Raw genomic sequence first — 13,312 nt, 5'->3', positions numbered from 1 at the left:
TGTCCTCCCCTCTGTCCCAGTTTCCTGGTAGGTGAAGGCTTTCGTGGGACATGCCCCTTGGGCTAGTATGCAGATATAAGTGAGTATATACTATTTGAGTCTTTCTGCTTCTTGGTTAACTCACTCATTATGATCATTTCTAGCTCAATCCATTTATCCACAAATTTTAAGAATTCCGTGATTTTAATAGCTAAGTAGTATTCCCTAGTATATATGTAGCACAGTTTCTTTATCCATTCTTCTACTGAGGGACACTTAGGCTGTTTCCATGATCTGGCTATTAAGAATAAAGAAACTGTGGTACATATACACTATGGAATACTACTCAGCTATTAAAAACAAGGAATTCCCGAAATTTGTGGATAAATGGATTGAGCTAGAAATGATCATAATGAGTGAGTTAACCCAGAAGCAGAAAGAATCAAATGGTATATACTCACTTATATCTGCATACTAGCCCAAGGGGCATGTCCCACGAAAGCCTTCACTTACCAGGAAACTGGGACAGAGGGGAAGGCATCCTATTGGGACTCTAAATGAGAGACGCATGGGAGAACAGCAAAATAAAAGGATCCAGAGGGTCCTAGAAATCTACAAGTAGAACAATATGATAGGCAGATTTGGGCCCAGGGGTCCCGCTCAAACTAAGGCACCAGCCAAGGACAATACAGGAGGTAAACTTTAAACCCCTTCCCAGATCTAGCCAATGGTCAGAATATTCTCCACAGTTGAGTGGAGAGTGTGATACGACTTTCTCACATACTCTGGTGCCTCACATTTGACCATGTCCCCTGGAGGGGGAGACCTGGTGGCACTCAGAGAAGGACAGCAAGTAGCCAAGAAGAGACTTGATACCCTATGAGAATATATAGGGGGACGTAATCCCCTCAGGAACAGTCATAGGGGAGGGAATAATGGGAAAATGGGGGGGGGGAGGAATGGGAGGATACAAGGGATGGGATAAACATTGAGATGTAACAAGAATAAATTAATAAAAAAAAATAATAATAAAAAAAAAAAAAAAAAAAAAAAAAAAAAAAAAAAAAAAAAAAAAAAAAGAATAAGGCTGCTATGAACATGGTTGAGCAAAGTTTCTTGTTGTGTGCTGGAGCATCTTCTGGGTATATTCCAAGGAGTGGAATAGCTGGGTCTTGAGGAAGCCCTATTCCCATTTTTCTGAGATAGCACCAGATATATTTCCAACGTGGCTGTACTAGTTTGCATTCCCACCAGCAATGAAGGAGTGTTCCTCTCTCCCCACATCCTCACCAGCATGTGGTGTCACTTGAGTTTTTGATCTTAGCCATTCTGATGGGTGTAAGATGGAATCTCAGAGTTGTTTTGATTTGCATTTCCCTGATGACCAAGGAGGTTGAGCATTTCTTTAAGTGTTTCTCAGCCATTTGATACTCCTCTGTTGAGAATTCTCTGTTTAGTTCCAAGCCCCATTTCTCAATTGGGTTATTCGGTTTGGTGGTGTTTAATTTCTTGAGTTCTTTATATATTTTGGATATTAGACCTTTGTCAGATGTAGGGTTGGTGAAGATTTTTTCCCAGTCTGTAGGCTGTCGCTTTGTTCTCTTGACAGTGTCTCCTGCCTTACAGAAGCTTCTCAGCCTCATGAGGTCCCATTTATTAATGGTTGACATTAAGGCCTGGGCTGTTGGTGTTCTGTTCCGGAAGTTGTTTCCTATGCCAATATGTTCCAGGCTCTTCCCCACTTTTTCTTCTAACTCACTTAGTGTCTGTGGTTTTATGTTGAGGTCTTTAATCCAGTTGGATTTGAGTTTTGTGCAAGGTGAAAAATATGGGTCCAGTTGCATTTTTTTACACATAGACCTTCAGTTAGAGCAGCACCATTTGTTGAAGATGCTATCCTTTTTCCATTGAATGGATTTGGCTTCTTTGTCGAAAATCAAGTGACCATATGTGTGTGGATTCATATCTGGGTCTTCGATTCAATTCCACGGATAAACCAGCCTGTTAGTGTGCCAGTACCAAGCTGTTTTAATTACTATCCATGAGCAAGGAAGATCATTCCATCTTCTCAGGTCATCTTCAATCTCTTTCTTCAGAGTTTTGAATTTTTTTTCAAACAACTCCTTCACTTGCTTAGTTAGAGTGACTCCTAGATATTTTATATTGCTTGTGGCTAATGTGAAGGGTGTGGCTTTCCTAATTTCTTCCTCTGCAAGCTTGTCATTTGTGTATAGGAAGGCTACAGACTTTTTTGAGTTAATTTTGTATCCAGCTAATTTGCTGAAGGTGTTTATCAGTTGTAGGAGTTCTCTGGTGAAATTTGAGGGCCACTTATGTACATTATCATATCATCTGCAAACAGGGATAATTTGACTTCCTCCTTTCCCATTTGGATACCCTTGATCTCCTTTTGTTGTCTTATTGCTCTGGCTAGAACTTCGAGTACTATATTGAAGAGCTATGGAGAGAGTGGGCAGCCTTGCCTTGTTCCCAATTTTAGAGGAATTTCCTTGAGAATCTCACCATTTACTTTGATTTTGGCTATTACTTGCTGTATATAGCCTTTATTATGTTGAGAAAAGTGCCTTGTATCCCCGATCTCTCTAAAACTTTAAACATGAATGGGTGTTGGATTTTATCGAATACTTTCTCTGCATCTAAAGAGATGATCATGTGGTTTTTTATTTTCAGTATGTTTATATGGTGGATTACATTGATGGATTTCTGTATATTAAACCATCCCTGCATGCCTGGAATGAAGCCTACTTGGTCACGATGAATGATATCTTTGATGTGTTCTTGTATTCATTTTGCAAGTATTTTATTTAGTATTTTTGCATCGATGTTCATAAGAGAAATTGGTCTGAAATTCTCTTTCTTTGTAGAGTCTTTGTGAGGTTTAGTTATCAATGTGACTATGGCCTCATAGAATGAATTTGGTAATGTTCCATCCATTTCTATCTTTTGGAGTAACTTGAAGAGTATCGATATTAGCTTGCCCTTGAAGGTCTGGTAGAATTCTGCACTGAAACCATCTGGCCCTGGACTTTTTTTTGGTTGGGAGACTATCAATGATTGCTTCTATTTCTGTAGGGGAAATGGGACTATTTAGCTTGTTTATCTGTTCTTCACTCAACTTTGGCAAATGAAATTGATTAAGAAAATTGTCCATTTCCCTTAGATTTTCAAATTTTGTGGCATATATGCCTTCAAAGTTAGGGTCTTATGATTCTTTGTATTTCTTCATTGTCTGTTGTTATGTCTCCCTTTTCATTTCTGATTTTGTTGATTTCAATACTGTCTCTCTGCCTTTTAGTTAGTTTGGCTAACGGTTTGTCTATCTTGTTGATTTTCTCAAAGAACCAGCTCTTGGTTTTGTTGATTCTTTGGACTGTTTTCTTAGTTTCTAATTTGTTAATTTCAGCCCTGAGTTTGATTATTTCCAGACATCTACTCCTTTTGGGTGTTTCTGCTTCTTTTTTTTCTAGGGCTTCCAGTTGTGTCATTAAGATGCTTATGTGCGATGTTTCCAATTTCTTTTTAAAGGCACTTAGTGCTATGAATTTTCCTCTTAGCACTGCTTTCAATGTATCCCACAAATTTGGGTACATTGTTCCTTCATTTTCATTGAATATCAGAAACTCCTTGATTTCTTTCTTTATTTCTTCCCTGACCCAGGTGTCATTTAGCAGAGAGTTGTTTAGTTTCCATGTACATGTAGGCTTTTTGTTATTTCTGTTGTTGAATTGCAGCCTAAGAGCATGGTGATCTGATAGGATACAAGGTATTATTTCAATCCTCTTGTATCTGTTGAGGCTTGCTTTGTGACCTATGATGTAATCAATTTTGGAGAAGGTTCCATGCGGTGTAGAGAAGAAGGTATATTCTTTCTTGTTTGGGTGAAAGGTTCTATAGATATCTGTTAGATCCATTTGACCCATGGCATTGGTTAATGATGTTATTTCTCAGTGTAGTTTATGTTTCAATGACTTATCCTTCAGTGAGAGTAGGGTGTTAAAGTCCGCCACTATTATTGTGTGGGGATCGATGTGTGGTTTAAGCTTTTTTAGCAGATCTTTTACAAATGTGGGTGCCCTTGTATTGGGAGCATAGATGTTCAGAATTGTGATGTCATCTTGGTTGACTTTACCTTTGATGAGTATGAAGTGTCCTTCCTCACCCCTTTTGATTAATTTTGGTTGAAAGTCTATTTTGTTCGATACTAAAATGGCTACGCCTGCTTGCTTCTTGTGACCATTTGCTTGGAATATTTTTTCCAACATTTTACCCTGAGGTAATGCCTATCATTATGGGTGAGATGTGTTTCTTGAATGCAGAAGAATGTTGGATCTTGTTTATGCACCCATTCAGTTAGTCTGTGTCTTTTTATTGGAGAATTGAGGCCATTGATGTTGAGAGATATTAATGACCAGTGACTGTTCAGAGTCTTAATTTTGATGTTGTTTCTAGTCGACCTTTGTTTAGTTGTGTTTTTTGCCATGGGATAGTTATCTATTTCCTGAGTAGTTTTGGTTGTAGCTGACCCTTTGGGATGGAGTTTCCTTCTAGTACCTTCTATAAAGCTGGATTGTGGATAGGTACTGTTTGAATTTGTTTTTGTCATGGAATATTTTGTTTTCTCCATCAATGGTTATTGATAGTTTTGCTGGGTAAAGTAGTCTGGCCTGGCATCTGTGGTCTCTTAGGGTTGCAGGATCTCTGTCCAGGCCCTTCTGGCTTTTATGGTCTCTGCTGAGAAGTCGGGTGGTAATTCTGATAGGTTTGCCATTAAATGTTATTTGGCCCTTTTCCCTTGCAGCTTTTAATATTTTTTCTTTGTTCTGTATGTTTTGTGTTTTGATTATTATGTGACAGGCAGTTTTTCTTTTCTGGTCAATTCTATTTGGTGTTCTGTAGGCCTCTTGTATGTTTATAGGCATCTCTTTTTTTAGACTGGGGAAATTTTCTTCTATGATTTTAATGAGAATAGTTTCTGGGCCTTGGAGACTGATATCTTCTCTTTCTTCAATGCCTATTATCCTCAGGTTTCTTCTTTTCATGGTGACCTTAATTTCTTGGATGTTTGTGTCAGGAGTTTTACAGATTTCGCATTTTCCTTAATGGTTGCTTCAAGATCTGTGATTGTATCTTCTAGACCTAAGATTTGTTCTTCCATCTCTTAGATTCTGTTAGAAAAGCTCACCTCTGTGTTGCTCGCCTTCTTCTCTGAGGTCTCACGTTCTCGTTTTTCTTCTGTCTGTGTGTTTATCATTGAATCCATTTTCGTCTTCAGATCTTGAACTGATTTTTTGATTTCTTTCATCTGGTTGTTTGCATTTTCCTGAAAATTTTCCAGTTCCACTCTATGTGCTTCTTTTATGTCTCAAAAATATGGAACGCTTCACGAATTTGCGTGTCATCATTGTGCAGGGGCCATGCTAATCTTCTCTGTATTGTTCCAATTTTTAGTATATGTGCTGCCGAAGTGAGCACCATTTTCAGACATTTAAGGGAAACACTTGCTTTTATATCCCATACAACCAGAACTACCCACAATAGTGGTCTGGGCCATGGAAGCTGGAACAAACATCTGTGGAGGTGAACTTGGGCTTCAGTAGCAAGGAAAAAAAGAGAGACTTTAGACTTCATACTGTTTTAGGACAAAGACTTTGGAGAGAGACAGAGCTCATCTGCAGAGATGCCCACATGACAGAACTTAAAGGAATGTAGAATCATTCTGTGCTCTTCAGTTTTAGGCAAATCCCCAAAGCACCGAAGTGCCCAGGAGTTAAATGCCCTCTTCTAAAGACAGAGTTGATAAAATATTGAAAATATGGGTCACAGCCTGATAAGAGCAGTCCGGTACATTTACACACAAAAATACTATGGGAGCTATTGATATAAGAAAGCCTACTTTGTTTGCTCAACTCTGCCTTCCTAATTCCTTAAGAAGAATATTATGATAGGCAAATTTGGGCCCAGGTGTCCTGCTCAAACTAAGGCACCAGCCAAGGACAATACAGGTGGTAAACTTCAAACCCCTACCCAGATCTAGCCAATGGACAGGGCATTCTCCACAGTTGAGTGGAGAGTGGGGTATGACTTTCACACATACTCTGGTGCCTCATATTTGACCATGTCCCCTGGAGGGGGAGACCTGGTGGCACTCAGAGGAAGGATAGCAGGCTACCAAGAAGAGACTTGATACCCTATGAGCATATAAAGGGGGAGGAATTCCCCCTCAGTCACAGTCATAGGGGAGGGGAATAAGGGGAAAATGGGAGGGAGGGAGGAATGGAAGGATACAAGGGATGGGATAACCATTGAGATGTAACAAGAATAAATTAATTAAAAAAGAGAAAAAAAGAAGTGCATCCTAGGACACATTTTTTTTATCCTGCAACATTTTTAAATTTTTATTAATTTATTCAGATTACAACTCAATTGTTATCCCATCACTTGTATCCTCCCATTCCTCCCTCCCTCCTGCTTTCACCCTATTCCCCTCCCCTAGGTCTATGGCCGAGGGGGACCTCCTCCCTCACTATATGGTCATAGGCTATCAAGTCTCATCTTGGTAGCCTGCTTATTCTTTCTTTGAGTGCCATCAGGCCTCCCCACCAAGGGGACGTGGTCAAATATGGGGCACCAGAGTTCATGTCAGAGTCAGTCCCCGCTTTCCACATAACTGTGGAGAATGTCTTGTCCGTTCGGTAGATCAGAGTAGAGGTTCGATGTTTACTACTTGTATTGTCCTTGGTTACTGCAATAGTTTGAGGAGAACCCCCTGGATCCCAATCCACCCATCATGATGTTCTTCTTGTAGGTTTCTAGGACCCACTGAGTCCCTCTCTTTCCCCATCTTTTATAATTCTCTTACCTAGAGTCCCAGTAGGATGTCCTCACATCTATCCCAATCTCCTGGTAAGTGAAAACTTTCATGGACATGCCATTTGGGCTAGTGTCCAATTATAAGTGAGTGTATATACCATGTAAGTCTTTCTGCTTCTGGGTTAATGCACTCTTTATGATAATTTCTAGTTCTATCCATTTGTCCACATATTTCAGGATTTCCTTGTTTTTAATAGCTGAGTAGTATTCCATAGTGTAAATGTGCCACAGTTTCTTCATCCGTGCTTCAACTGAGGGACATTTAGGCTGTTTCCAGGTTCTGGCTATTATGAATAAGGCTCCTATGAACATGGTTGAGTATATGCTAGGACATATATCAAATGCTCATCTTTTATAAACACTTTAGAATGGGAAATATTTTATTATTCAAAAATGTTATAAGCAATAATATTGTTCAAAATATATTAAAAAACATTTATCTGTTTGATTTTTATAGAGTCCACAGCAGAAACATGATAAATGGATGGTGTAACCCAAATCAATACATGATGGAGTTTCGGGGGGCCTGTTTGCATAAGAAGCAGAAAAGGGGGTTGTGATTGCCAACAGTTCTTCAGAGCATGAGTCTGAGGATCAGGAAAAAAAAAACTGACACACACATTTAAGATGTGATACTTAATTCTGAATTTAATACGAGCAAATTATTTGATCTTTATCAGCTGCATTCATCTTATCTTTAGATTCAGCTGCGTTCTTTGGCATTAAAAACAAGCTACTTCTGCACTGAGAGAGAGAGAGAGAGAGAGAGAGAGAGAGAGAGAGAGAGAGAGAGAAGATCAGTTTAAAAAATTCAGGACCCTTGCTTGATGGAGTATCCTGCTCCTAGAGATAAAGCAGATGCCTTAATATTTCCTAGTCACGGAGCTGCTTGCGGAGTTATGGCACAGACCCCATTATTTTTCTTTTTGACTCAATGTTACATTCTATCCACAGCATTTTAAAAGTGGAAGTGGACTAACAATTGAGACCCGAAGCATCTTCTCCTCTCCAGCCTCCGGGAGAGGAAGACCATGCCAAGTACACAGTGCTCACCCCAGCCTGCCTCCCCTCAAGGTGTCACAGAGAGTGGGTCAGCTGCATGTAGACCTCAATATGAATTTACAAATACATCTAATAGGGCTTTTAAGACACTTTGTGCAGTGTGACTTTAACAGGGCTTTTACTATGCCAGAGAGTATGTAGTGTGCAGATGGCATGAGGAGGTTTTATTTTACGCCACACACTTAGTGTCACCATTGCCACAAGTTTGTTGCCTGACTGATTTTCCTGAGGAAGGTCAGAGCCCTGCATTGCTTTGTGATTCCCCACCATGGCAGGGTCCTGAATATTTAATCCAGCCACTCTGATGGGAAGGAGCTATGGCAGCAAGGTCCTTGGGAACGTGTGCAGGAAGATCATCTTTAGACTGATCTCAGAACTGCCTTCTTAGAGCACGCTCAAGGACATTCAAAAGACAGAAGAGAGCGGTGGCCATCCTTTTCTGTACCTGATTAAAACTGCATGTGAGAGCAAACCGAGATCCAAAGGATTTGGGTCCTCCTTTTGTCTCTAGTCGAGAGTTTGGCTGTATGCAATTCCAACAAAAATGTATAACTTGGAAGAATGGTTGAAGTCGTGCTTTGTGCTGGCAGAGTGCTTTGCTCCCATAGTGTGTGCTTTCTGGTGCAGCGTAATTTGAAAGCTGTGTGTGCTGGCAGCATTGATGGTTGGCATAATATGCTGAAGGTAATTATTAGCTGCTGGACTGAACTGGAATATGGACTGCTATACTGCTTTTACTTTGTTTTTAATTTTTTGAAAATTGGCCTGATGTATTAGTGAAGTTATAAAAGCTTCAATGAAAAATAACACAAAGAGAATTCTTTTTTTTTATTTTTTATTATTAATTTATTCTTGTTACATCTCAATGGTTATTGCATCCCTTGTGTCCTCCCATTCTTCCCTCCCTCCCCTTTTCCCCTTATTCCCCTCCCCTATGACTGTTCCTGAGGGGGATTACCTCCCCCTGTATATGCTCATAGGGTATCAAGTCTCTTCTTGGTAACCTGCTGTCCTTCCTTTGAGTGCCACCAGGTGTCCCCCTCCAAAGGGAGCTATAATGTGGTGAAGATGCTGCCACTGAGTAAATATATTTCTTTGATTACTTAATGCCTTTGCATCTAGTGTTTCTAGGTGTTTCCATAGAATCCTTTCAGGTTTTTTTTGTTTTGTTTTGTTTATGTTTTTTGTTGTTTTATTTGGTTAGGTTTTGGTTTGGTTAAGAGAGAGAGAGAGAGAGAGAGAGAGAGACAGAGAGAGAGAGAGAGAGAGAGAGAGAGAGAGAGAGAGAGAGAGAGAGAGAGAGAGAGAGAGAGAGATATGATTTGTTTATGGAAATGCTTGAGCCAGGGAAGGCTGTCATGTGTTCTGCCTTATCAGGTTCCACCTTATTCCTTTGGGATAGGGTCCTTCACTGAACCTGGAGCTAAGCTGGAAACCAGCAAGCTTCAGAGATCCTCCTGTCTCTGAAGCACAGTGTTTCTGTGGCTTCTTATGCAGGAGCTGGGATCCAGACTCATTCGGAAGTCTCATTTCTCTCACCAGCCTGAAGCAAACAAACTATTAGGGCTGAAGAATCAAAAAAATTTGCACCTTACTTTTATTCTTCCTATTCTCTGAATTGTTTGAGCAGTTCTTTGATTTCATAGTTGTTATTTTATTGATTTTTATTAATTAATTTATTTATTTTACATCCCAATCACAGCTTCTCCTCTCTCTGCTCTTCCTGTTACCTTTTTCTTACTTCCCTCCTCCTCCTTCTCTTCTCAGAAAAGGGGAGGCCTTTCATGGGTATCAACTCCTCTTGGCATATCAATTTGTAGTCAGACTATCAGCATCCTCTATTGAGGCTGGACAAGGCAGCCCACTTAGGAGAAAGGGATCCCAAGGTAGGCAATGGAGTCAGAGACAACTCCTGCTCTTGCTGTTAGGAGTCCCACATGAAGACCAGCAGCACAACCTTTACATATATTCAAAGGGCCTAGGTTCATCCATGCATGCTTTCTGGTTGGTGATTCTGTATCTGTGAGCTTCTATGGGATCATGTTAGCTGATTCTATGTGTTTTCTTTTAGTCTTTTTTACTCCTTTGGATCCTCCATTCCTTTCTCCCTCTTTTCCGCAGGATCCCTCAAGCTCCACCAAATATTTGGCTGTGGGTCTCTGCCTGTATTCCCATCTCAGTTGCTGGGTAAAGCCTCTCAGAAGGTAGTTTTGCTAGGTTCCTGTCTGAAAATATAGCAGAATATCATTAACAGTGTCAGGTGAAGGTTCTCTCTCATGGCATGGGTCTCAAACTGGGCCAGTCATTGATTGGCCATTTCCTCAATTTCTGCTCCATCTTTACCTCAGCATACCATGTAGTTGGGACAAATTGTAGGTCAAGTGTTTTGTGGCTGAGTTGGTATCAAAAGCCCTCTTTTGGAATTCTTGCTTGGTTACAGGAGATGGTCATTTTAGATTCCATATTTCCCAGTGCTGGGTGTCTTAGCAAGGGTCACCCTCATAAATTCTAGGAGTTTCCATTCTCCTAGGTTTCTAGCTTGTCCCAGAGATGCCCCCACACTCAATTCCAGTTGTCTCTCCCATTATTCTTTCTACTTATGTTTTAAATTTAAACCCTCCTTTCTCTTGAAAGAAACTGGAATCTGGTATTTCCCCCATAAATAGTTGGAGGGATCACAGTTTCCAGTGAAAAATGGAATGTTGCTATTTATAACTGAGATTATGTGACCACAGCCTTGCAGGGTACCCGGGTCTCTTGAGAAACTCTGTTGACATTCATTCTCAAATGTCTCTTCTACAAGACTGATTTTGATGTGACCTTTAACACTGACCTTTCTTATGAAATTCTCCTGAATGCACCTTCAGATCGTGAGAAACCTAACTCCTACCCTCTGATGGTAAATAACACCTTAATAAATCTTGTAAATCAAGTCATCATTTATGGGTGTCAGTTGGAGTTTATGGACAGCTCAACCAACATGCTGTTCTTTCTAAGTATGCTTCTACTCTTTACCTAGTAGTATAATATTCAGAGTTGTGTTTTCTCTGAGCTTGGTACCTCATCAAACACTTTCATCCCTCTTCCTTAAAAAATAACACAAAAATAGTTTGAGGAGTTCAATTACCTATAATTTTTTATCATTTCAACATTTTCTGTGTCTGCAGCATAACAACAATAACAGAAACTTACCTTCAAAAAATTAGTAGAGTGAGGGATGTGAACACCTTGGTGAATCCTAAGCCTAGTTGTTGTTTTGAAATCACTGGCCATTCCAATAAACAACATAAGCCAGGCTCCCCAAGTCCTGAGAGTGTATTCCATTTGAATAGTGTAGGCAGCACCACAGAATGGGCTTGTCTGATGACTTCACTTGAAGTCAAATGGGCATTCAGATTGTTTGAAAGATGCCTATTGGTTGTCTTTAATGTTAACTGCAAATGAGGTTATCTTTGCTCCTTGGGGTTTGCTTTGAAACAGAAGGCTGGTGATTCCTCATCAGAACCACAACTCTTGGCCCTGCAGGTGACTTTAGGAGGACTATCTGGTAGGTTAAATGGACTTTTTTGTTGAGCTTTGGTTTTGTGAGCTTAAGCTTACAATGTTCCTTTTCATTCCCTGTGGGTGGCTGCTACAGGTCACTTTGATGATCAAAATTGCATGTTTTATAAGAATTCAGAACATTATTAATAGGAAATTAATACTATTTTTAATATAGGAAATTAATACTCTTCTTTACTCTAAATCAAGAAATTCCAAGTAAATGTATCAAATAGGGGGCCCAAGCATTATGAGAACTTTGGCATTTTTAATGTTTCTGAGATACCTGAAATAGGTTAAAAATTTTCACACAATCATTGAACATTGTTTTAACCTTTCCAATAGTTGCATTAGTCAGGTTGAAGACCATATAGATTCTTAATCATATAGTAAAATGAATCTGGGTTAAAGTAAACAGTTTGATGCTTAAATCAAGTGGTACACTGGAGCCCCTGTTCCTTCGCCTGTATTGCCAGGCAAATAAGTAAATCTCATGAAGCAAATTATTGTTATATATTTCAACAGAACACATTTTAAACTCATTTTTGTGAAATACTGCATTGAGGGAGCCAGCCAGACCATCTAACCTGCTATCTAGATGAGGACCTAGCTCTCATTCTTCTGTTATCCTCTCAGGCTCCATTCTTTTGACATTTCTCATCCCGACACTGGAATTCTTTTTCGGCAACACAGTGCCACCCATCTTTGGGCTGGATGTGATCTTTAGAATCTTTTCAGGTTTTTTGTAAGTGCGATGCATGCAGATATCTTATACTTGGGACTCTCTATCTGCAAAACACATCCCCTCCTCACTCCAATAGCAGTAACACCAAGTCCTTAGGCTTGACTGTGGAGGTGTCGGGTACCAATCAGGAAGACTTGGCTCTAGATGTGCCTAGTTTCAATTATCTGCATCTCCAATGTATGTTCTATGCCATTAATACCTTGACTTCCCTGTGACAATTAATGGTTTCCCTCCTGAACACAATACAAAAATATACATCAATCTCATTTTGTAGAAAGAGTTTCACTTCTTGGTCCCTCTGGGCTTTAGGTACTTTGGTGGGTGGGTTGGGGTTACTTGTTTGTTTTCGTTTGGGTCTTTGGAATCTGAATTTGTACCTGGTACTTCGGTGAATCTATAAATAAGTGCATATTTGTCTGCAAGCTCTCATTTTTAATACTAAGGTGGGACAAAGTTCTCACCTCTCCCAAAGATTAAGTTTTGTCTGGGTGATACTAGATTATGGCAGAAACCTTCATCTGTGCTTTCGGATCTACCTGCAAAATCTTTTAGAAAATTTTGACCTAGGCATGCTGAAGGGACCTTCCCTGCCAGAAGGTGTGATTTTGACTTGCTTTGTGCTCACAGAGCTGTCACTGAAGTTGATATGAGCAGTCACAGTGTGTTGGCTTGCTCTTTATTCACTGAAGTACATGACTAGAGATGCTTCCGGAATAATAATAGACCTGGCACAGGGACACTCTTCTCTAATGGACAGCAGCTAGTTTGCTATTTTATCAAGACCCACTTTCAGAGCCTGTGACTTTGCCGCGAGGCTCTGTTCTGTTTCTCCTTGCAGCCCCATGGTGTGCTATTTCCACACAGCACATGTTTAATTTTGTGACTTGTGACAATTTGAAAAGCATAACAGTATCCACTCCCACTGTGAGACACAGAATGCACCAAGATTCATTGAGAGGAGCTGACTTAGGAGGAAAACAACACTGTGACATGAATCTTCTTGGGATCTCCTGGGCTCTTCTTTCCTTGAAGAGAAGCTGACAGATTTTGTTTTCCATTCTAAAAAGCAGTAGAGAAGTCACCAAAGAGCATTTA

The 13,312-nt window shown here is 40.0% G+C and overlaps 1 protein-coding gene and 1 non-coding gene across 2 annotated transcripts in view; one reads left to right on the top strand and one right to left on the bottom strand.

Annotated features, from left to right (window-relative positions):
- Kcnip4 (potassium voltage-gated channel interacting protein 4) overlaps positions 1-13,312 on the top strand; it is a 1,056,025-nt gene that overhangs the window by 224,663 nt on the left and 818,050 nt on the right. The gene's annotated exons all lie outside the window — the stretch shown is intronic.
- LOC127206068 (U6 spliceosomal RNA) lies at positions 5,365-5,472 on the bottom strand. Its single transcript, XR_007832756.1, has one exon. It is a non-coding gene; the product is annotated as a U6 spliceosomal RNA (small nuclear RNA).

Source organism: Acomys russatus, chromosome 22 (genome assembly GCF_903995435.1).
Source record: "Acomys russatus chromosome 22, mAcoRus1.1, whole genome shotgun sequence".
NCBI classification, from domain to species: domain Eukaryota; kingdom Metazoa; phylum Chordata; class Mammalia; order Rodentia; family Muridae; genus Acomys; species Acomys russatus.
This window is presented reverse-complemented; position numbering and strand designations above follow the sequence as displayed.